General features: G+C 45.7%; 1 protein-coding gene across 7 annotated transcripts in view; it reads left to right on the top strand.

The window, feature by feature from the left end:
• The window catches only part of NR1H2 (nuclear receptor subfamily 1 group H member 2), a 232388-nt gene that overhangs the window by 111396 nt on the left and 95097 nt on the right, over window positions 1-25895 (top strand). For all 7 annotated transcript variants that reach the window (XM_077457095.1, XM_077457099.1, XM_077457096.1 and 4 more), the window contains one exon: window positions 10094-10178. The gene's annotated coding sequence lies outside the window, so the exon portion shown is untranslated. The remainder of the gene's footprint in view (window positions 1-10093; window positions 10179-25895) is intronic.

Genomic DNA, 25895 nt, shown 5'->3' with positions numbered 1-25895 from the left:
AAGTTCGTCAGACAATCCGACAGACAATCCGTTCAAAATTTGCATGAACGGACTTGACCACACACGATGAGCAGACAGTCCGCTGAAAGCGTGCGTGATGACGTGTACAGCACGTACGACGGGACTAGAAAAACGACGTCCTACACACTGCAATGCAACCTTCGGCCGTGTAAATCCTTTCTGAGCATGCGCCATACTTGGTCCGTCCAACTTGCCTACACACGAGCGGACTGTCCGCTGAAACCAAGTTTGGACGGACAAAACCAAGTTTGAACGGACTGTCTTACGGAAATTCCGTAAGACTTTGTTCGTCAGATTGTCCGCTGAAAAAGTCCGCTGAAGCCCACACACGAGCGGATTGTCCGCTGAAACACGGTTCAGCGGACTAAGTTGGACAGACAATCCGCCCGTGTGTACGCGGCCTAACTCTCGTTTTTTGTGAAGAATCACCAAGTGGGACACAATTGTGAAGTGGAACAAAATCTATTGGATAATTTAAACTTTTTTAGTAAATAAAAAACTGAAAAGTGGTGCGTGCAAAATTATTCAGCCCCTTTACTTTCAGTGCAGCAAACTCACTCCAGAAGTTCAGCGTGGATCTCTGAATGATCCAATGTTGTCCTAAATGACTGATGGTGATAAATAGAATCCACCTGTGTGTAATCAAGTCTCTGTATAAATGCACCTGCTCTGTGATAGTCTCAGGGTTCTGTTGAAAGCGCAGAGAGCATCATGAAGACCAAGGAACACACCAGGCAGGGCCATAATACTGTTGTGGAGAAGTTTAAAGCCGGATTTGGATACAAAAAGATTTCCCAAGCTGTAAACAAGGAGCACCGTGCAAGCGATCATTTTGAAATGGAAGGAGTATCAGACCACTGCAAATCTACCAAGACCTGGCCGTCCCTCTAAACTTTCAGCTCAGACAAGGAGAAGACTGATCAGAGAGGCAGCCAAGAGGCCCATGATCACTCGGGATGAACTGCAGAGAACTACAGCTGAGGTGGGAGAGTCTGTCCATAGGACAACAATCAGTCGTACACTGCACAAATTTGGCCTTTATGGAAGAGTGGCAAGAAGAAAGCCATTTCTCAAAGATATCCAAAAAAGGTTTTGTCTAAAGTTTGCCACAAGCCACCTGGGAGACACACCAAACATGTGGAAGAAGGTGCTGCTCTGGTCAGATGAAACCACAATCAAACTTTTTGCCCACAATGCAAAACGATATGTTTGGCGTAAAAGAAACACAGCTCATCACCCTCAACACACCATCCCCACTGTCAAACATGGTGGTGGCAGCATCATGGTTTGGGCCTGCTTTTCTTCAGCAGGGACAGGGAAGATGGTTAAAATTGAGGGGAAGATGGATGCAGCCAAATACAGGACCATTCTGGATGAAAACCTGTTGGAGTCTGCAAAAGACCTGAAACTGGGATGGAGATTTATCTTGCAACAAGACAATGATCCCAAACATACAGCAAAATCTACAAAGGAATGGTTCACAAATAAACGTATCCAGGTGTTAGAATGGCCAAGTCAAAGTCCAGACCTGAATCCAATCGAGAATCTGTGGAAAGAGCTGAAAACTGCTGTTCACAAACGCTCTCCATCCAACCTCACTGAGCTCGAGCTGTTTTGCAAGGAAGAATGGGCAAGAATTTCAGTCTCTCGATGTGCAAAACTGATAGAGACATACCCCAAGCGACTTGCAGCTGTAATTGCAGCAAAAGGTGGCTCTACAAAGTATTAACGCAAGGGGGCCGAATAATTTTGCACGCCCCACTTTTCATTTTTATATTAGTTAAAAAAGTTTCAAAAATCCAATAGATTTCGTTCCACTTCACATTTGTGTCCCACTTGTTGGTGATTCTTCACAAAAAATAAAAATGTTATATCTTTATGTTTGAAGCCTGAAATGTGGCAAAAGGTTGAAAAGTTCAAGGGGGCCGAATACTTTCGCAAGGCACTGTATATATACATATATATAAAGGCTGGCTGTTGACATAAAGCTATATTGCTATATTGTCACTGCCTAAGTCCATATGTTATCACCACCCCCCTTTTCCCTCGTCTCTTCCCCTCTTTTGCCTCGTCTCTTCCCCTCTTCTTCTGGTTCTGTGGAGCATTGTCACCTACCAGTTTTTCCAATGTAGGTGATACTTGGCACCCTGAGCCATTGGCTGTCTGATATGAATATCCAAGCACCTGGGATATTGTATATGGTAATACTTGAAGCCTAAGGGGTGAGATTAGCCTTTGTGGACTTCCATGCAAGATAGTGAGACCTGTTTTTATCTCTCTTTGAACAATCCCTGAGTGTCCTGATGAAGCTAGAAAGTGAAACGCCTTGACGCACAGGTGCTCACTACCATGTATACTATACTTGTTCATCTTTGCTATGTATTATTGTGCACTATATGCTTTTAATTCTTAATCGTGGAATCGTGGGGGAAAGACCACACACCCTCTCCTCATAGACTTTTAGCTCTGTCCCTTAAATTGTTCGGCACACTGCTAATCTGTGTATATCATCCCCCAACAAAAAGCTCTGGCTGCTTTTATCAGATGTGAGGGAGAAATTGTCAGTCTGATAACCAAGGAACTGGCAGGAGACAGCTACAGGACATAATGCTTTGAAGAGAGATAACAAAACACTGCAGATTAGGGGTGCGCCGAATGGGTTTTTTGGTGCCGAAACCAATACCGAAAATGAAAAATACACTAGGTCGAAAACCGATACCGAAACAGCACCAATACCGAAAAATGACTGATTTTAAAAAATATTTTCATACAGCAGATGGTCAGAGACTGGGGACATATTACAGGAGATGGTCAGAGACTGCAGGCATGGTACAGGAGATGGTCAGAGATTGCAGGCATGGTACAGGAGATGGTCAGAGACTGCAGGCATGGTACAGGAGATGGTCAGAGACTGCAGGCATGGTACAGGAGATCAAAGCAGCCTCACCAGTTCCCCTCAGATGCAGCCTGCCTGATAAAAATACATGCACAGTGTTTTCCATGTATTCCAATGGCTTTAGTTCACACCATGCAGTCAGTTTCCGCACCGGAAACTGACTGCATGGTGTGAACTAGAGCCATTGGAAAACACTGTGCATGCATTTTGTGCAAAAAAAAAGCACACGGAATTGCATCTGGTGTGAACTGGCCCCAAGCAAGCTACCTGGTTCTGTTCCAACAGACTTCTATTGGGAATGCTCATATCGTTACCTCTACTAGCAATAACTTAACCCTTCCCCATTCTATCACATGGCGATAAAAACCTAGCTGGGTCAAAATCAAGATTATTATTATTATTATTTTTTTTTATATGGCCAATAAAGGGAATACAGCCTTTGTCCTGTGACTTGGTTTATATAGCATCGCTACATTCACACAAGTGGCCAGAGGTAGATCGTTTCAGAGGCAAACAAATTACTTTTGGATGCAGCAGCACTGTGAGCACAAAAAACTTGATTTAGCTGCGGACAAAACTCTGCAATGCTTGACCTGGGCACACTCTTTCCCCCTCATGCAGCTTGCCAGTGTCTAAATGCAGCCTTACCCATGCCCGGATCAAAGCGGTGATCTCCGTGGGTCACGTAGCTGTGCATTAAATTGCCTGGGCGGCTGCAGTAACAATGTCCCGCCTCCTGTAATCACGTCATGCTGATTCAATGTCCCGCCATTGGATCAGTGTACCATCTGTCACAGGAGATTGTTACTGCAGCCGCCCAGGCAATTCAATGCACAGCTCCGTGACACACGGAGATCACCGCACTGTTGGGCAGGAGGAAAGGAGGAGGGAGGACTGGGGACAAGCCAGGAAAACACCTGTGCAATGGGCAGCACCAGGGGACGGAGCCCCGCAAGGCCCCGCCCCCATTTTCTGACCCATTATCGGCAAGATTTTGCTTTCGGCAATTTGCCGAAAACACAATTTTCGGCCGATATGTTTCGGCGGCCGAAATTTCGGTGCATCCCTACTGCAGATATATGTGCCCACCTCTGGCTATAACCCCTCACCCTGCTTCCTGCATCTCAGTTTTTTTTCCTGCCTAGTGTAGGAGAAGGACCTGGCTTCCTGAGGGGACCATTGGTCCTGGAATTTTTTTTTATTTTTTTCTACAATTTTTGTGATCTATTATCAACAGCCGGCTGGGTGACAGGCTGGATAATATAGATCCTTGTAGTCTCCCCAGCCTGGCCATCTAGTGTGAGCAGACCCTAGCTACGCGCTGGGTCAGCCACAACATGCCCCTTCTGCTCCAGGGGCGGCCGTGAGCTCCGGGGTACACACGACTGGGCTGCTGCTGTCCGTGTCAGTGTGCCGTAGCCAGCAGCCACCCCATACTGCTCAGGAGATGGGTCTGTTGTGGAAGGTGTCCAGCAATCCTGACAGTAAGGGTAAATATGGCTCTCCCTGCCTCGGCAGGATAGAGCAGCTGGGCATTCCCCCGGGAGGCCGACTAGGGTGTCTCTCACTCTCCGAGGGGGGGCTCTGAGCTTTGGCAGGGCTGCTCTGACTGTTGAGGTCCGATTTTTGTTTTTCTGCCCCTTTTTACTGCGCTGTGAGGTGCCTGAGTAAATTTACCTCAGAAGAGGCAATTTTGCTGAGACCGTGGCCATTTTCCTGTAGTCTTATGCAGTGTATGGCTGTTGGCCGCCAAACCTTCTAGAAAACATACATTTTTTTGGTGACTTTTGTAATAAGGATGGCCGGCAGCCATTTTCTTGTAGCCTCAACGCGTTTTTACCTCTAATGCTGGGTCTGTGTACCACAGAACACCGCGGTTATCACTCTGAGCACTTTGTGACTGACAAGGCAGAGCGGTCAGTGGCAGCACAGCTCAGCACTTTGTCAGGGTGGTGAGTCCTGCGGAGGGGCCCCTCAGTCTGTGAGCAGCTAGGAGGGTGGGATTTGTGTACCTTGCCTTAAGTCCCTAAGTTGTGGCAGGTGAGTGAGGGTCAGCATGGCGTCACAAGCTGGCGCTTCTTCCCCAGACATCCCTGCTATTGGAACCGGCTCACCTGCAAAAAATGTGGTGCTTATGGATGCTTTGTCGGCGGTCCTGGAGACCTTTGTTGCCAGGGTGAAATCGGCATGCGGGCTCAAGGGGGGCAAAAAACGCCCCCTGCCCCCCGTCTTCTGGAGTGAGCTCTGATTCAGACTCTGGTCCCCACGGTGACTGGCGGCCCCTGTTCTGACGTGTCAGAGGATGTGGACCAGGACTGTTCGGACAGTGAGAATGACTCTGTGTTCGGGTTAGCGCAGGAAAAAGCACTAGTAGGAACACTTATCACTGTGGTGCGGGATACCCTGAAAATACAGGATGCAGCAGGAACCTCTGCTGAGGTGGCAGTCCCTTTTGGGTCCCGCAAACTGGCCCGCATGCCTAAGATGTTTCCTTATTTTACTTATTTTGATAAGTTCATCTACAATGAATGGGGAAGTCTGCAGCGGTGCATTACCCCTTTTGAGGAGAGCCTCCTGGAAAAATGGACATCTCCTCCGGTAGTTTAAATTAACCACGATTCTGGTAGAAGGGACTCCTGCCTTCAAGGATCCTGCTGACAGGAGGGCCGAAGCAGTGGCCCGGTCCATGTTTACGGTAGTGGGGTCATTGTTATGACCTGTGCTGGCCACGGCCTTGGTGTCGCAAACGCTTACTGAATGGGCAAAGCCCCGTGAATTGGAGAAGCAACAGTCTCCCCTGGTTTGCGTAGAGCTGGCAGACCAGTTGGTGCACAGCCTTAAGTATGTCTGTGATGGCTTTGCCGTTATACAAAGCCACCTATCTTAGCAGAGGGTGCCCTAACAAATTTGAGAGGGTGTGGCGGTGCTGGCTTGATGCCGCAGATACTGTGAATTAATCGCTAGGCGTGGGGTTTTCTCCTTAAGGTTGGGGTGAGGGGCGGGGCAGAGAGGTGCTTTCCTTTGGATTGGTTATATCCCCATTTCAAGTAGTTTGTTACTCAGATACAGTACAGGCCATGTGTTTCTTTATGAGTGGTACTGTCGGTGTTTATAGACTGAACTAGGAGGCAGAATGGAGGGCTGCACAGAAGGGAGCTTGGTTGGGTGGGGGGAGGGTGGAAGGGAGGGGGGGGGGGGTTTGGGGAGGTTGTTGGGACCGTTGGGTATGTTTATCTGTTGTTAATGTATTGAAAACTTTCAATAAAAATAAATTAAAAAAAAAAAAAGTATGTCTGTGATGTGGCCCTGGATACGGTCCCCCTGCTCTCTAGAGTATCCGTATCAGCAGTGGTGCTACGGTGCCTGATTTGGCTGAAATTCTGGTCTGAGGACCAGGCATCTAAAAAAAAGCTCTGGCGGATTTGCCTTTCCAAGGTGAGAGGCTTTTTGGAACTTCGCTGAATGACATTATTAAAAATGTTACCGGTTGAAAGATCATGTGTCCACAGTCGAGGAAGAGTAAGGAGCCACTCCGTAGGCAAGGGCCCTCTTTTTCCGCTCAGAAATGGCTTTTTCGCCTGCCCGGGTCGGCGGTTAAGCGTTCCCAGTCCGACAAGGTGCTGAAGGATAAAAGCGTCCCTGGTTTCGCAAGCCAAACAAGTCTGTGAACAAAAATGTTACCGCATGAAGGTTTGCCCCTGCCCAACTCTCGGTGGGGGGTCGCCTTCGGGAGTTTGCAGCCCGTGGACCTCTCTACTGTCCGACCAGTTTCATAGGGATACAAGATAGTTTCTTTCTTGTCCACCATATTTTTTTCCCTCCAACCTACTTCTATCCAGCTCGTCGGAAAGCCCTGTTTGGGGCAGTACAGGACCTGCTACTGCTTGGGGTGATCGTATCTGTACCGACTCTGGAAAGGTTTCAGGGATTCTACTCCAATCCCCTAAAAGGAAAGGGTACGTCCAATCCTGGACTTGAAGGCCCTCCACAGCTTTGTGAAAGTGCAAAGGTTCAGGATGGAATCGGTTCGCTCCGTGGTCACTGCACTCCATCAGGGGGACTTCCTGGCGTCCTTAGATATTCACGACACGTATTTACATGTACCCATATGCCTCAGGCATCAGAATTTTCTGCAATTTGCAGTTAGGAAAGAGTTTTTCTCCCTTCAGACAAGCTGCAGACTCTTCAAGCTGCAGTGAAGTTGATGAACCGCAGATGGTTGTCGTGCTTCTGCATGCACGTTCTAGGCCTCATGGTAGCCACTTTCAAGGCGGTACCGTATGCTCAATTTCACACTCGAGTCTTGCAGAAGGAGATTTTGTCAAAATGGAACAAATCTCCATTATCCCTGGATTGTCAAATTTGGGTGAGACAGTTAGTAAGGGATTCCCTTCTCTGGTGGCTGAGGTCTCCAGCCCTTCAGTCTGGGAGATCATTATTTTCTCTCAAATGGACGGTGATCACAACAGAAGCCAGCCTGACCGGTTGGGGGGGGGGGGAGTGCCTGGAGTACAGTCCGCCCAGGGCCTTTGGCGCGGGAAGAATCCCAACTGCCGATCGATGTGCTCGAGCTTCCGGCGATCAGACTTTGTCTCTCCACATAGTCAATGAGGCTACAAGGGCGTCCGATCAGGATCCAGTCAGACAATGCCAGGGCGGTGGCGTACGTCAACCATCAAGGAGGAACGAAGAGCTCAGCTGCAGCACGGGAGGTCGCTCACATCCTCCAGTGGGCAGAGTGACACGTGCCGGCCCTGTCGGCCATATATATATCGCGGGTGTAGAAAATTGGCAGGTGAACTACCTAAGTCGTCAGATGCTGGACCTAGGGGAAGGGTCGTTGCATCCGGAGGTATTCAGGCTCCTTTGCCTAAGGTGGGGCACACCAGATGTAGACCTCTTGGCCTCTCAGCTCAATTGGAAGGTGCAGAGGTTTGTGTCCAGGACAAGAGACCCCTGGACGGACGCGTCAGACGCGTTGGTGGCTCCATGGGGACATTATCAGGTGATTTATGCCTCCCCCCCCCTCCCCCACACTCAAGCTTCTACCATGTCTGCTGGGCAGAGTGGAGGCCGAGGGGATTCCAGTAATTCTGATTTCCCCAGATTGTCCTCGGCGTCCTTGGTAAGCCGACCTAGTATATCTGGTGGCGAATGTTCCTTGGCGGCTACCGCTGCGAGAGGACCTTCTAGCGCAAGGTCCAATACTTCATCCTGCTTTACCATCGCTGGTTTTAACAGCATGGCTGTTGATAACCAGGTGCTAAAGGACCACGGTCTGTCAGACTTGGTAATTTCCACTATGCTGAGGGCACGGAAGTCGTCTTCTTGTCTGAAGATTTACCATCGTAAATGGAAGGCTTACATCTCCATGTGTGAGGAGATGGGGTGGCGTCCACGCACTTATTCAGTTTCCAGGATCCTGCTGTTTTTGCAGCGAGGCCTGGATCAGAAACTTGAATTAAGCACCATCAAGGGACAGATATCGGCCTTGGCTGTTTTTTTCCAATGCCCCTTGGCGACTCGCTCATTGATGAGTACCTTTTTTCTAAGGGGTTTGACACGTAGTCCCTCCGGTTCAACCACAGCTACCTCCCACGGGATCTGAATCTGGTGCTATCTGCGCTTCAGAAACCACGTTTGAGAACATTAGGGAGATTTCCTTGTTAACACTGTCTCAGAAAATAGTTTTTCTAGTGGCTATTACATCTGATAGGAGAGTTTCTGAGTTGGTGGCCTTGTCATACAAGTCTTCCTACCTGGTCGTCCACAAAGCTAAGGCGGTGCTATGTCCGCAGCCCTCTTTCCTTCCAAAGGTGGTTTCGGCATTCCATCTAAATGAGGACATTGCGTTACCTTCCTTATGTCCTAAGCTGACACACCCAAAGGAGGTTGCCTTACATCCCCTGGATGTGGTCTGGGCTTTACGGACATATCTGTCTGCTACAGCTCCCTTCTGGAAGTCAGACTCTGTCTCAGTGGCTGGTCCGAAAAAAGGTCTGGCAGTCTCGTCGTCCACCATTTCTTGGTGGAGCAGACAGATCGTGGTTCAGGCCTATGCCTTAAAGGGGCGGGTGCCCCCTTTTCCTGTCACGGCTGCCACCAGCGCTTTCTGAAATTAAGAGTCTGTCTCTCAGGTGTGTAAGGCGGGGACTTGGTCGTCCGTTCACACTTTTACTAAATTCTACAAAGTTGACTTAAGCGCATCTTTGGATGCTTGCTTTGGCCGCAAGGTTTTGCAGGCAGCTGTGTAAGGCTGCAGTTACACTTTAAGTTACTAGTTTGTTGTAAACGCATCTTTTGATGCACAAGCTGGGCTGCTGGTTTTGATAGCGGCCGTTTAAGATGGCAAACTCCTCTGTTGAGGTGTTCCCTTTGTTGTGGCTGAAGTTATGTTTTGCTGTTTCCACCCCTCGTTTTTTTTACACTGCTTGGGGACATCCCTAAGATCAAGAATTAAAGGAGCTGTGTCCGTCAATGAACGAAAAAGAAAATGGGCCTGCAGGAAGCAGGGTGAGGGGTTATAGCCAGAGGGACCGTTCCCTTGGCGGTGTTGTGCAGTCTTTCTATTTTTACATGTTCTTCCTAGTCCTCTCCTGAAGTTGCGTGATAACCCTAAGGTCAAGAATTAAAGGAGTTGTGTCCGTCCAACTTCAGAGAAAAGGATTTTATGGTGAGTACAAAAATCTATTTTTTTTCAAAAGCTTCTAAATGCAAACACGGCTAAACGCAACATGTAAATGCGGCAAAACTGACGTTTTAAATGTGGGTTATTATCTGTCACATTAAATCGTTCAGGGGAGGTTTTAAAAATGTCCTGTGTACATTAAGCCTTACAGTCTGACACATTCTCAAGGCCTCTTTGCAGAGAGGGAAACTAGTGTTTTATTCTTTTTATTTGAGAGGGCATTTGCAGGATCCTGGATGTTGTTTTTTTTTTTTTTTTAAATCATTTGCACACAGAACATTGAAGCCTTTTGGTACATCTTTAGATAGAGGAACTTGATTGGGAAATAGTTCACTTAATATAGCCCGCCAGACAGGACCCTCGTGTTTGTCACATCCTGAATGTTTTAGGTATTTTGAAAGTGGCCTTGGTTCTTGGTTTTACCATTGTTTTGCGTTATTTTTGTTTTATTCTATATAAACTTCATAATTTTAATCTCATCTGTGCAGGTTCAGATGCTGCCAGGAGTACAGCCCATTCACTATGAAGGAAAGGCTTTAAGCTTCAACTCAAGAACTTTTGCTAAACATTGTGGTAGGTTAAAATGTCTCCTGTTTGTGTTGTATATATTATTGATAATTGTTTAAATCATGTTAATAACTTAAAAAAAGGTTCACCCCCCCCCCCCCCCAAACACCCATGCACACACACACAATTTTCTACTGACCACCACTGTACATATGATTCTCTCCACTGCACCACCACACTTTTCCTCTGACCACCACTGTTTTTCAATACAATTCTCCATTAACTTCCATTGTAACCAAACACTTTTCTACCAACTTTCAGTGTACAGACTCACTTTTTGCACTGGCTGCCATCATACTGGCACCACTATGTACCAAAAGCTGTTGCATGTGCTACAGATTACATTCCCCAGACTGCTGAACTTTGTTCGCTATTGTACATTCATGATTTGGTACTTGATTGTGTTAAAAAAAAAATATGGTACCCTTTTCCTAGACAGCTTTAATTAAGTATGGCTTTTTCTAAAGCTATAAAAAACCAAAGTTTTAAACGGCTTGCCATCACACCCTTACTATATGAAACAAGTATAAAACCTTACCACACTAAAAAGGGGGGGGGGGGAGTAGGTGGCATGTGACAGAAGCAGTGTAACAGTATTTGTATAAGTGACACAGAAAGTCCGTTTTGTCAGTTATCTATATAAGAACAGATTGTCAAATGGAAGAGTATAATTAGAAACAGTTGGGTTTTGCCCGCAATTGGGAAAGGCTGTTTTCAGTCAGGGCTCTCCCATGGTAGCTTTTGCTGCAGAGGCAACATGTGTGGGCACAAGCTAGGAAAGTCAGTCCAACAATTCTTTTATATTTATGTTAGGAGGTCACTTGGAAAATAGTACTCTTTTGCCCCAGACAAAGGCAAAAACTTCTGCTAGCGAAACCTTTATCCCAAGACATTTCAGACGCTAGAGTTGAGAATCTGGGCATGGTATTTAGGGGCTCCAACTAGTTTCAGTCTCTGTGCCACTTTGATTCATGTTTTCAAACTTGCACGTTTCTCTGCAAAGATGGATGGATCTGCTTGCTGATCTTGAACAACCTGTCTTTCAATGGGTCATAGTCTCCATCCAAAAACAGGAAAAGCTCAAGAGTTTGTAATCAAATCGGTTCCCGGTTCCCAAATCGAAGGGAAGCATTTGGCCCATACTACATCAACACATTCTCAACAAGTTAATATAGAAATTCTGTATGGAATCTGCCGGTCAGCAGCTGCTTTCCTTCACCCAGGAAATTTCCTAGTCTATGGTTATAAACAATGCTTACTTTTCCATATTTCAGCACGTCGATGCTACCCACATTTTTCTGTGGGCACACATTACAAACTTTTGTTGCCCTTTTCTTTGGCCTGTCTGCTTCAACTCAAGTCTTCAGTAAGGTTCCAGACCCTATTCTCACTTTGCTTTGGTTTCAGGGCATCTCCAGTATGGAATATCTGGACAATCCTTTGCCCAGGGAACAGTTGGCTTAGGTTCTGCCTGTTAACATCAGCTGGAAAGTGCAGACCCTACAGAGATTCAGGTGGATCATGGCTCTTAAAGCGGAGTTCCACCCCTTTTATACACTTCCTCTCTATGGTATCCCCTGTGAGCATCCTTTTCGCAATGGAAATTCTTTTTTTTTTTTTTTTTTTAAAGGAAATACCTTTTAATTATCTTCTTTCTCCTGCACTTCTGGCAGTCCCTGCCTAGGCGATTACTTCACTAGGTGATTCGCAAGGGCTCCCGGGATAGCAGCGTCATGTATCCCAGGAGTCCTTGGGAATCGCCTAGTGACGAAATCTCACGATGATTGACGGGAACGTTCGCCAGCGCCACTATTGCAACATGTTGGAACTCAGGAGGAAGGAGCGCTGCCAGCTGCACCGATTCCCGGAAATAGATAGAAGAGGGCTTCTGATGCCCACAGTGAAGATGTACCCTGTCAGCTTCCAAGGTCCAGGTACTTTTATAAAATTCAAGCATAAAAAAAAAGCACTCCATGAATAACACGATCTAAAGATTGCATATAGAGTGTATCAAGTTAGCGTGGGGTCTTTGAAAAAAAAATCTAATTGGGAGACTGGAACTCTGCTTTAAGAAATCAGTGCTGGATCTGACATATTATCTGGTGTATCTAGGTCTAACCTTTAATACAACCCTGACCAGGGTCTTCCTTCCCCAGGACAAGCTCCAGTCTTTTTGTTCCTGCGCGTAGATCCACGTGGTCCAGGAACTGCTTGACAATTTGCTTTTGTATAAGGTTTTTGGACCTGATGGCGGCATGCCTTCTGCCACTTCTTTACACTCTATTTCATTACATACTGTTGAAACTCAACATTGTAGCATTGTGGAACACACGTGTTAAATACACGTGGATCTACACCTTGGCCCTGGAATTAGGGAAAACCTTTCTCCTGATGATCTGGAGGGTGCTCACAATGGAAGCCAATCTTTCAGACTGCTCCTTGGTGCTGGGGACCTGGTCATTAATGGAAGCTTGGCTTCCAATCCATATTCTGAAGCAAATCTTTGTTTTTGCTGAACCTCAACATTCCAGCTCCTATCACTATGCATATACCATAACAGTTGTGGAAAATTGTAAGTGGGCTTCCTCAGTTAACATCCAGACTCCAAAGAATAGTCCCTTCACCCGGAGGTTTTTCAAATTATGTCGCAGGTGGGTTACTTCAGATGTGGACCTCCTGGCTTCCAGGCTCCACAGTGAACTGGACAGATTTGTTGCCAGGGCCTGGGGTCTTAGGGCAGTCACAGTAATCTGGTAACTCCAAAGGATCAGTTTTAACCTGATTTATACCTTTTTCCCCGGTGAAGCTCCTTCTTTTGCACAAAACACCCTTTGATCCTATCAGGGCTATTTGTCTACCATTAATTATTGGTTATGTCTTCCGATAGACTGCAATGCATAGATCACATGCAGGGAAATTGCCTAACACCAACAGAGCATGTTGGCTATATGTCTATATAGCCAACACGCTCTGCTGGTGGTAGGAAAAATTAGTAAAATTAGTAAAAGAATGCCAACTTACATTGGCAACAGTAGAAAGGTGTCCAACTTACCTGTTTAGGTAAGTTGGACACCTTTCTACGGTTGCCAATGTAAGTTGGCATTTTTTTACTAATCGCCAATGTAAGAGTGCACAGGTACAGGGCACTGTTCTAGTTTAAAAAGGTTTTGAAGTCCCACACTAATGGGGAAAAAGGATTTTAGAAGAAGGGGAACTGTTGCCTCTACCAATACATCCACCTAAGTGGAATGTATGAAGTAAGTTTGTGAAGCGGGGGAGGGGGGTAGAAATGGCGCTGTTCTGGTGTGGAGTATCTTGCACCCCTAAGCAATTTGCAAGAAATGGCAAATATGATATATCTCGGATGAAAACAAAGGTAAAGTGTAAACTCAATATGTAAATAACCTGTGTCCAGGTGCAACAGTCTGGTATATCACTGTTTAAATGGCCTCAGTGTGGCTTGTATGAAAAACGAAGGAAAATAGGTGCGATCCCAATACGAAATAGCCTATGTCCTGGTGCAAAAATCTGGTGTGGTACTATTTAACCACTTCCCACCCAGCCAATGTATATAAACGGCCGGGTGAGTGCTCTCTCCTGAGTGGACATTCAGGAATGTCCCTCAGAAGGAGGGGGATTGCACACGTGCCCGCGCAACGGCGCAATCCCAAGGCGCTCGAGTCACCTGGGCACGGCGCATCTCCGATCAGCAGGTCGTCTCTGTGATTGGCCCTCCTGATCACATGACGGCAGTGTCCAATCACTGCCGTCGTGTAATGTAAACACAGAGCCAATTGCTAGGCAATCGGCTCTCCTCTCCTCACATGGAAGTTGTCGGTGAGGAGAAGAGAGCAGATCGCTGCAGCCGGCTGGTGATCAGTGAGTATGTGCTGTTTTTTTTTAGAGCTTTTTTTTTTACTCATTGATCACCAACCTAATGTAAAGACACATGGCGCCACACAGTGTAAACACACATGTCCCCACACAGTGTCCCCAAATAATAAAAACGCATGTCCCACTAAAATCACATGTCCCAATGATTATCTGCACACATGTCCGTGATCACCTGCGTATGTCTGTACATGATCATTTGCGTACATATGTCCATGATCACACAAACCAATTATTATACACATAACAGAAATTTCTTTACCAAAAACATGTAGCAGAATACATTTTTGCTTAAATTTATGACCTAATTAGATTTTATTGGATTTCTTTTAAAATAGAAAGAAGAAAATATTGTTTTTTTTTTCCTAAATTTTCGCTCTTTTTTTTCACTTATATCGCAAAGAAATAAAAAACGGTGTCGTGAATAAATACCACCAAAAGAAAGCTCTATTTGTGTGAACAAAATGATAAAGATTTCATTTGGGTAGAGCGTAGCATTACCACGCAATTGTCATTGAAAATGCGAGAGCGATGAAAGCTGAAAAATGGTCTGGGAAGGAAGGGGGTGAAAGCGCCCGGTATTGAATTGGTTAAATAGCCTCCATGCAACTCATAAAATTAGCATGCAAAAATAATGCCTTAAATAGGTGAACCACACTGCCTGAGTTTAAACATATGTGAAACCGTAAAGGAACTAGTGTCCTTTTAAATGCTTAAGTGATACACTTTTGTAACAATTAGTGAATTATACTAAAAAATGCTAAGTGCATATGCCGTAATGATGTAAAAAAAAAAAAGATAAAAATTATAAAATTCAAAGTAAATAACAAAGTCACAGGTGCTCTTCATAAACTGTACTCCGTGCTTCTTATGGGTGACCTATAGGTAATGCACTCACCGCAATCATTCACCTTAGGCAGGGGTATTGCGCTTTCACAGTATTTGCCACTATGTAGCAAACTGAGCACCTTTTTCCTGTGTGAGCTGATTGTTTCCGTGTTTGTGGTGTAATGCCCCATACACACGATTGGATTTTCCGACGGAAAATGTGCGATTGGATCATGTTGTCGGAAAATCCGACCGTGTATGGGCTCCATCTGACTTTTTCTGTCATATTTTCTAAAGCACAAAGTATGAGAGCAGGATCTAAAATTTTCCAGCAACAAAATCCGATCGTGTTTAGTCTAGTCTGACGCACAAAGTGCCACGCATGCTCAGAATAAATTACGAGACGGAAGTGCTCGGTCTGGTAAAACTAGCGTTCGTAATGGATATAGCACATTCATCACACTGCAACTTTATAAATTGTTTAATGCTGCGCATTCTCTTTTTCTTTATAATGCTAGAATGAAGTTGTTTTGCTGCTCCTATTCACACAGACTGCTCACAAACTTCTTTCTTTATTTTTTCTCCTGATTTCATGAATAGAATATTTTTATTCGTCAGATCTCCCAAATCATTTTTGATTTTTATGTTTTAATACTTTTTTTTTTTAATTTTTGTCATCTTCGTAATTTTTTGGTGTGTTTTGTGTGTCAACTTACCACAACACCATTATTTATCTTTTTATTTTATTGTTTTATTTTTTTTTAATCTCAAGAAGGTTGTTTGGTGTTGGTGCCCCTTGTTATTTTGACTTTGTATTTTTGAAATGTATCTGCCTTCTCACAAATAAACTGTAATTTTTAAGGTAAAACACATAGGCAAGTATTTCTTTAACCAAGAAAAACCTTTATTAGGTGTTATAATCAAATAAAGAGCAAGGCAATGCTGGAGAATCTGGTGAAATTGGTGAAGCCTTTGGCCCCAAGGGCACACATCAACTATTTAAAGGTGGCCTGAGGAGTCCATATATAAGGGAGCACAGTCTGGTCCAGAAGTCCAAGAGATCAGGAAGAGCAAGAGATGACATCTATGTCCCCAAGCTGTGGTCATATAACAGCCTGCATCTTTTGTCAGACCAGATTGAACCCAGGCCATCACTCTCTGGTCTTCCTTAGAAACTTCCTTCCAGGCTGTGGCTCTGCTGTTGTAGTTGTGGCAGGAGGTGGAGGAGGAGGAGGAGGGTGATGGACGACCTCCTGGCTGCCACTTGCCTCTGGCACCTCCTGGCTGCCACTTCCTCCTCCCGGCTGAGGTCTTTCTGTGTAGGTAAATGGGACATAGTTTTATTTTTTTGTTCATCAATCACAGAATTTTCAGCTTTCAGACTGATTCTGACCCCAGCATGTTTCCTTCTTGTCCCAAACATTTTTGGTGACTACTGTCTATTGATATGTAAACCACTTTGTTAAATCAGAACTTACTGATCAATAATAACATCTAGTTAATGTCATTACTTTTAGGACAATAAATATGTTGAACAATGCTCTAGATGACTCAAGCTGGGCTCCTCCACATGTTGCTGCCTGGAAGGCCCAGGTTGGGCATCAGAAGCCTCAGCTGGGGGGGAAGGAAGCCTTGAAGGAAGACTGTAGAGTGCTGGCCTGGGTTCCCTGTGGTCTGCCAGAAAATGCAGCCTTTCATAGTACCACAGCCTGGATACATAAACTTCATCTGCATATCCTGATCTCAGGGAATTCTGGACCTTCTTGCGCTCCCTCAGATATGTACTCTTCAGGCCACCAATTTTGGCATTCACATAGGTGATGTCTGCCATGGGGTCCATCGGCTTCACAAAAGCAAGCAGTTTCTCCAGCGCTGCCTTCCTCTTTCTTAGGTCCTTATAAAAGGGGTGGTTCACCTGCCACAGGCAGGGCAGCTCCCTGAACATATCAATGAAGATGGGTAGAAATTCTGTGTCCTTGAATGGATCCATATTCTCTGCAAGACAGAACACAAGACAAACCCTAATGTCAGGCTAAACTCTTCTAATCTTGTCCCAATATAAGCCTCAATCTAGAAGTAGTATAGGCCAGTGATGTACCAAGTTAAAATTGTACCTTCGTTCGAACGATCGGCGCTTCCGCTACTCCTTCCTCCGCTCACAGATCGTACGTACGACGCACACGTGTTATGTTTTATATACAGTGCGCATGCGTGAAACTCCACCCGCCCCTGACGTTCTAGTCTATTCCCAGCCCCTTCTCTTTCGCCGCAGTGGGTAGAGCACATGGCAGAGACACAGCAGGTGCATGCTCATTGTACCAGTAATGAGGAAAGCCCGGAGCCAGAAACGACCCGATCCCGGAGGAGAAGATTTAAGGCCTTAAATATGTCTTTTGTACAGATGTTGGAGATGGTGGACATATTGAAGAAGAACTATGATGGGAATTGGACCTTATCCAAATATCAGAAAGGCCAAGATCATGACTAAAGTTGTGAAGAGTCTGCAGAAAATTTTTGGGGTACGACGGTCCAAGAAACAACTGAGGAAACGCTGGTCAGATATGAAACTGAGGGAGCACGATCAGTACAGAAGGATCAAGCAAGTTCTTCTTAAAAGTAAGTAGTTGTCGTGCGTTCATATTATTATTATTGCTTGCATATTGCTCCATGTGCTTTTCTTTAGTGTTGTACAGTTTAAAATGGCCACTTTCATGTTCATGGGTTCAATCTTTCTTAGTAAACATTGTTCGTTCGCACACTTAAAATACAATGTTTTGTAACGTTTCAGTTAACTACATTTGTTCAAGCCTATTTCTAGTCAAAGGAAGTTTGTTGCCTAGAGGGGTTAGTAACTAGAATGAAGTGCAAACTTGATTCTGTGTAAAGGAGAGGACACTCAGTAGCTGTTTACACATCTGGACTCAGGAGCACTAGTGTGGGACACCAGAACACCCTTGTAATGCTTTTGTGCTGCAGTGGATACTATAGGGGTGTCTCCATCTGTAAAACGTGCACAAAACAGGTACGTGGTTCAGCTTTAGAAAGTCTCAAAAATAATGTTTTCAGCTTTGAACTCTGCCAAAAAAATGTTTACGACACTTCCAAGCAATGTTTCATATTCCTATTTCTGCCCTCAAATATCTGTGTGTTAAGTATTCCTTTTTTACATTCTCATAGGGGAGAAAATCCTCAGGATGTCTGAGGACACCAGGGACCCCACACCTCACAAAGAAGGGGAAATCCAAAAACCAGAAGCAGGGGAGGAGGAGGAAGGAGAGGTTGTTGAAATTGGCACCACAACAGGTGAGTGTCTGAGACTACAGCTTCAGGTAATAGATGTATGCCTAAATTTTTATAATACATGGTGTGTTTTTTGGTTTATTTTTAGGTGATGGGGATGTTGTGGAAGAATAATCGCATTTTACCAGTGAAACTGCCCAGATCCTCACCTAGGAGATAATGGGGTGCAATCGCGATTTAGTCTCAAGAAAAACATCAATGAGGTTCAACAAAAAATTAAGAACATCATTGATGTTTTGGGGAGAATCTGAAACACACAAAATTAGCTAGCATCGACTTTATATTTTAAAAAACTGTTTTATATTTTGACAAAAGCCAAATTTGGAAGATGCACACAGTGCATCAACATGTTCCATCTCCCAGTCAGAAACCATGAACCAGACCGAGACAGAAGTGCAATTAAATCACACTTGTTTATTAATAAAAAGGTAAATAGAGTAAGCGTAGTCAAAGCATAGCCAGAGTCCAGTAACCGGATCGAGTATTTAGCAAATCCAGAGTTCAATAACCGGATCGGTTAATCAGCCAGGCCAGAAGTCAGGGATTCAAGTGGAGCAACAGCAAGCAGGGAAGGAGCCAGCAGGGATGTCAGCAAGCCAGTCTTTAAACAGAACCGCAGGAGATGGTTTCTTGTGATGTGACCAAGGCGAAGGCAGAGATGAAGTGAGCTGGACAGCTTTAAGTAGGCAGGTCAGACGAGTAGGATCAGGAACAGCTAGGTGACTGTGGAGAGAGATGAGAGCTGGCAGTTAGCCAATAGCTGAGCAGCCAGCCCAGAGAAGGAAGGGCTAAGCCAGCTCTGACAGTACCCCCTCCTCAATGACCCCTCTCCCTCGGAGGGCCACCGGGTTTGAGGGGAAAAGGTCTATGGAACTCGCAGAGAAAGACGGGCATGTACGTCTGAGGATGAAACCCAGGAGTGTTCCTCCAGACCGTACCCCTTCCAATGCACCAGGTACTGTATGCGCCCACAGAACCTACGGATTCAAAAATGGATTTTACCTCATACTCCTCATGGTTCTCAACCTGAATAGGGTGAGGACATGGCACCGAGGTGGTAAATCGGTTGCAGACCAAAGGTTTCAATAAGGAGACATGAAAAACATTAGAGATGTGCATACTATGAGGAAGGTCCAACGCGTAAGCCACTGGGTTAATCCTGCGAAGGATATGTAAAGGCTCAATAAACCGAGGTGCAAACTTCAGTGAGGGAACACTAAGCCAGAGGTTGCGAGATGACAGCCAGACCCTGTCCCCAACCTGGTAGGAAGGCGCAGGCAGGCGTCTGCGCTCAGCATGGAGTCTGTACCTATCGTTAGCATGACACAAAGCCTCCTGGACTTGTACCCAAGTGGAATGAAGACCACAGAGATGCTCCTCTAATGCAGGAATACTCTGCGGAACAAAGGAGTAAGGCAAATGGAAGGTTGGAAACCATAATTCGCCATAAAAGGAGACAATCAGGAGGCAGAATTCAAGGAACTGTTGTGAGCAAACTCTGCCCATGGTAATAGGTCTGACCAGTTGTTATGGTGGTCAGAAATATAGCAGCGTAGGAATTGCTCCAAGGACTGATTGGCTCGCTCTGCGTCCCCATTAGACTGCGGGTGATATGCAGAAGAGAAAGCAAGCTGGATTCCCAACTGTGCACAAAAGGCTCGCCAGAACCGGGAGACAAACTGACTGCCGCTGTCTGAGACAATCACCTTGGGCAGCCCATGTAAGTGAAAGATCTCATGAGCAAAAATGAAAGCCAGTTCCTTAGAAGTAGGCAACTTCTTAAGTAGAACACAATGACACATCTTTGAGAACCGGTCAACCACCATAAGGATAACCGTGTTGCCTTGGGAGTTGGGCAGCTCCACAAAGAAATCCATTGACAGGTGGGTCCAGGGCTTCTCTCCATTGGGTATGGGTTGTAGGAGGCCCACTGGAAGGTGTCGTGGAGTCTTACTCTAAGTACACACGGAACAGGCAGCTACGAAGGCAGTAACATCAGCCCGTAGACTAAGCCACCAGAACTGTTGGGAAATGGCCCAAATTAGTTGATTCTTCCCAGGATGGCCAGCTGCTTTGGGAGAATGGTAAGTCTGTAGCACGGCAGTAAGAGACTCTCTGGGACAAAGCATAGGTCATAAGGTTTCTCAGGAGGAGCCTGGACCAGAGCAGCAAAAATTTTGTCACCCAAAGAAGTAAGACTGGTGGGAACCGTAGCCAAGATATGATCAGGAGGAATCACAGGAACCGGTACCGACTCCGATTTGGAAGTGGAGGAAAATTGTTGTGACAAGGCATCAGCCCTTACATTCTTAGTACCGTTTAAGAATGAGACAATATAATTAAAACTAGAAAAGAGCCCATCGTTCCCTTCTGGGAGAGAGGTGCTTAGCCTCAGACAAGAATGTAAGATTCTTATGGTCAGTAAGAATAAGAACGGGCACAGTGGTACCTTCAAGGAGATGTCTCCATTCTTTCAGGGCTAAAATGATCACCAACAGCTCTCTGTCACCAATCTCATAATTGCACTCAGCAGGTGACAATTTCTTGGAAAAGTAGCCATATGGATGCATAGCGCTTTTAGAGTTAGGATGTTGAGACAGAAGGGCACCAACTCCAGTCTCAGAAGCATCAACTTCTAGGATAAAAGGCAACGTAGGATCAGGATGTGCCAACACAGGAGCAGAAACAAAGGCAGCCTTGAGAGTCTCAAAGGCCTTAATGGACTTCGGAGACCAACTCTGGGGGTTACCATCCTTTCTGGTCATATCAGTCAGGGGCTTGATCCGAGACGAGAAGTTACGAATAAACTTCCGATAGTAGTTGGCAAAGCCCAGTAAACGCTGCAGGGGACATAAACCTATGGGTCGAGGCCACTGTAGGACTGCCGAAAGTTTCTCTGGGTCCATCGAAAAACCAGCAGTGGAAATGACATAGCCCAGGAATGTAACCTGTTCACTATGGAACTCGCACTTCTCAAGTTTACAATAGAGATTGTTCTCTTAGTTTCTGAAGCACACGACAGACATCTGTCTGGTGGCTCTCCAGGGACTTGGAAAATATGAGGATATCATCGAGGTAAGCCACCACACATGACTGCAACAAATCTCGGAGGGCATCGTTAATAAATTCCTGGAAAACTGCTGAGGCATTACAAAGGCCAAAAGGCATTACCAGGTACTCATAATGGCCTGTTCTGGTATTAAACACAGTTTTCCGCTCGTCGCCCTTCTTAATGCGCATGAGATTGTATGTCCCTCTCAAGTCAAGCTTTGTGAAAACCGTTGCTCCCTTGAGGCGTTTAAGTAACTGTGTAATCAACAGAATCGGGTAGGCATTCTTAATCGTGACACGATTGAGACTCCTATAATCTATGCAAGGTCTCAGTTCACCGCTCTTCTTCACAAAGAAGAAACCAGAACCAGCAGGAGACGAGTATTTGCGGATGAGACCTCGAGAAAGTGCATCTGCAACATACTCGTCCATGGCCTTATCCTCCAAGACTGACGAAGGGTAAACCAGGCCACGAGGAGGTATGGCACCAGGCTGAAGGTCAATTGCACAATCATAAGACCGGCGTGGAGGCAAACTACCGGCCTGACCTTTGTCAAAGACATCACTGAAATCGCGGTACTCCCCACGGCAGGGAGGAGAGTGAAGAAGTGCACAGGACCTTGGATACCTTCAGGAAGCATGTCTCATTGCATTGTGGTGACCAGGAGAGAACCTTAGCACGGAGCCAATCAAAAGAGGTGTTGTGCCTCTGTAACCAAGGATAACCAATAACCAGTGGAAACCTGGGTGAGGAAATAACTTGGAATTGGATTATCTCATGGTGAAGAGCCCCTACGGCCATGGGCAACAGAACCGTCTTATGAGTCACATGGGCAGGCTGTAAAGGTCTCCCATCAAGAGCCTCAATGGCAAGTGGAGTGTCACGCAGCTGCAGCGGAATCGACTGCTGTGAAACAAATACAGTATCAATGAACAGGCCTGCAGCCCCAGAGTCGATTAGAGCTTGTATCTCGATGGAAGACTCAGCCCAGGAAAGGATGACCGAAACCAGGGGCTTATTCTTCTGGATAACTGGGGACAAAACAACGCCACCTAAGGTGTGTCCATGTCAGGACCTCAAGGTTCGGACATTCCCTGGACAGGTAGGACAAGACTTCAAAAATTGACCTGCCTGGCCACAATAAAGGCACAATCTCTCCCTCTTCCTAAAGGCTCTCTCATCCGCAGAGACGCGTGAAGCCCAAGTGCATGGGTTCATCTTCACTGACCGACTCGGTACCAGGAGGCATGGGAGGGGAGGGAGACACGGGTGGGACTGCAAAGCTCAGAAGAAAACGTACCGGAGACTTCTGCAAGCGCTCCTTCAAAGAAAATCTTTCTCTGAGTCTGGAGTCAATGAGGATGGCAAACAAGATCAAGCTCTCCAGCTCAGTGGGTATATCTCAGGCTGCTATCTCATCCTTGATGGAATCCAAGAGACCATGAGAAAAAGCAGCTATGGGGGCCTCATTGTTCCAAGCAACCTCTGCTGCCAGAGTACGGAATTCAATGGCGTAGTCAGCAACAGTTCTCGTACTCTGTTTGATAGACATGAGGCACTTGGCAGCAGAAGCGGAGTGTGCGCGAACGTCATATCCCCTTTTAAAGTAGGCCACAAAGTCAGGGTAACTCAAGACAACAGGTTTTTGCGTCTCCCATATAGGGTTTGTCCAGGCCAAGGCTCTCTTAGAAAGCAAAGATATCACAAATCGCTGGGAAAGCGCAGCAAAACCAGACATACTTCTTATAGAGGCAATACTCGAGGCAGGTGCCTGCACAGAGATTGGTGCAGCACCAGGGACGGCCTGCAACTCAGGTTGTACCGGAGCAGCCACAGTGGGGGATTCCAGGTGAGCCGTGTGACTCAGGAGCGTTTATAACGCTATGGCAAACTGATCCATGTGGTAATCTTGCTCATCTAATCTGGAAAAAATATTACCGACAAGTGGATTGACTGTATCTCCATAATTCATGGCCTTCGCCTACTGTCAGAAACCATGAACCAGACCGAAACAGAAGTACAATTAAATCACACTTGTTTATTAATAAAAAATAAAAAGGTAAATAGAGTAAGCGTAGTCAAAACATAGCCAGAGTCCAGTAACCGGATCGAGTAATCAGCCAGGCCAGAAGTCAGGGATCCAAGTGTAGCAATAGCAAGCAGGGTAAGGAGCCAGAAGGGATGTCAGCAAGCCAATCTTTAAACAGAACCACAGGAGATGGTTTCTTGTGATGAGACCAAGGCGAAGGCAGAGATGAAGTGAGCTGGACAGCTTTAAGTAGGCAGGTCAGACGAGTAGGGTCAGGAACAGCTGGGTGACTGTGGAGAGAGATGAGAGCTGGCAATTAGCTGACAGCTGAGCAGCCAGCCCAGAGAAGGGCTAAGCCAGCCCAGACGCACCCATCATGGGGGATCAATGTACGTGTTTTGTGGGTGCAACCCCTTCTACGCTACTAAAGTGGCTGAGATGAAGGGGTCACACCCTCAAAACACGTACATTGATCCCCCCCATGATGGGAGATAGCCTGTGTTGACATTAGGCATGGGTTCAGGAGGAATATGCCCAGTTTGAATCACAATTTGTGTGCATCTTCCAAATTTGCCTTTTACAGGGGTGACACCCCATCTGATGAAGGCAATATCAACACAGTTTGGACTTAATAATGTGTGATATTGTCTTCACTTTTCAAAATTGAACTTTGTAAGTTCCATAGTTCTGTATGTTATACTTTGAAACATGCCTGTTTTCTAAAAAAAAAAACGGCTAGTTATATTAATGTTACCAAAAATTAATGTTATATACACCAAATATGTTGTTTTGTTGTAAAACCCTTTTATAAACGTACATGTGTGAATGTGCTTTGAGTAAAAAGTTTTATTATCAACAATGTGTGGCTTCCTTTTTCAATACGCAAAAGCAGTATTTGTAGTAAAGTTGTTGTTTTCTGTGACAATGGGTGTTATTTACTAAAGGCAACTCCACTTTGCACTCCAAGTGCAGTTTCAAGTGCTCCTTTGTAGTGCACTTGTGGTGCATAGTGGATTTGCCTTTAGTAAACACCCTTGGTGCTTTTTAATTTGCCCCAATCACGCAATTTTCATGACTCCACACATTTCTGTCATGGTTGTAAAAATTAGGAATATTCATGTCAGTAATGAACTACATACATTAACAACAAAAACAAGGTGTGTGTAGCAGACCCACAACAGAATAATATTATCTGAAGGAGAGACTGTCACCTCATCTCGCCTAGAAATTTGGTTTGCACTGTTGAAGAAAGTCCCAAAAAAAAGCTAGGAGACACCTAAAACAAACCCAAGCAGTAAATTAAAACAAATATTATTGCAGTTTGAAAGATAAATTTATTAAAAAAATGCCTTTCAGACATTGTCTGGCATATCAATGGCCCCTCTACCCACAAAGTCGGGCAACACAGTGGTGTAGTGGTTAGCACTCTCGCCTAGCAGTAAGAAGGGTCGCTGGTTCAAATCCCAACCATGACACTGCCTGCCTGGAGTTTGCATGTTCTCCCTGTGCCTGCGGGGGTTTCCTCTGGGTACTCCGGTTTCCTCCCACAATCCAAAGACATGCAGGTAAGTTAATTGGCTTTTGTCCGAAATTGGCCCTAGTATATGAAAGGGGGCCTAGGATTGTGGGCTCCTTGAGGGTAGGGACTAATGTAAGTTTGCAATGTACAGGGATAGGGACACTCGGGTTGAACTCGGCACTCGGGGATAGGGACACTCGCATTGAACTGGATGGACTGGTGTCTCTATTCAACCTTACTATGAAACTATGAAAGTACTCCATGTGTCCATTTCTGACCTCGCGGCGCTTTGGGGGGTCAAGCCAGGACGGCCTGGCAAGTTCTGGAATGTCTGCCTCAGGCCTAACTGGGGCCACATAAGCACTGTATGGTTCAGTTTATATTTCCCCCACGTGGATGGGTGTCAAAAATAGGCGAAACCGGCTGGCCATTATCCCGAAAGCGTTCAGCACTCTTCTGGCTCTGGCCAGCCAGTAATTAAAAACCCTCTGGTCCAGGGTGAGAGTCATCATAGGGAATGGTCAAATAAGATGGTCCCCCGGCGCAAACGCTTCATCCAAGACGAAGGGGAGTCCTTCCACATTCTCCTGTGGAGATGGTAAGCCCAAACTGCCACTCTGGAGACGCCAGGAGAACTCCGTCTGCGCAATCACTCCACCATCCGACATCCGGCCATTTTTCCCCACGTCCACATACAGGAACTCGTATGTAGCTGACATCACTGTCAATCTCGCTATACTATTATAAAACCTCGTAATTATAATAGTAGGACCCTGAGTTGGGGGGTGGGACAATGCGGACGTGTTTCCCATCAATTGCACCTCCACAATTGGGAAAGTCCCAACGGGTTGCAAAGTGGGAGGCCACAGTCTGCCATTCCTGTGGCGTTGAATTAAACTGCAGAGTCAAACAAGAAAAAAAGTACTTTTTGCACATCAACATTGCAAGCAGATTAGACACAACCATTTTATAATGTTAATTATAATATAGTATAACATTTTTTGAAATGAGTATTTAAAGACAAAAGTATAAGTTCCCCTTATCAGTTTCCTCACCCCATCTGATGGCCCTTTGCAAAAAATTAGGGGGGGGGGGATGTTTTGG

The sequence above is a fragment of the Lithobates pipiens genome, unplaced genomic scaffold, assembly GCF_037356315.1.
Source record: "Lithobates pipiens isolate NorthernLeopardFrog02 unplaced genomic scaffold, aLitPip1_a1.2 Scaffold_27, whole genome shotgun sequence".
NCBI lineage: Eukaryota > Metazoa > Chordata > Amphibia > Anura > Ranidae > Lithobates > Lithobates pipiens.
The sequence above is the reverse complement of the archived record's forward strand: the minus strand, read 5'-3'. Positions and strand labels throughout refer to the sequence as shown.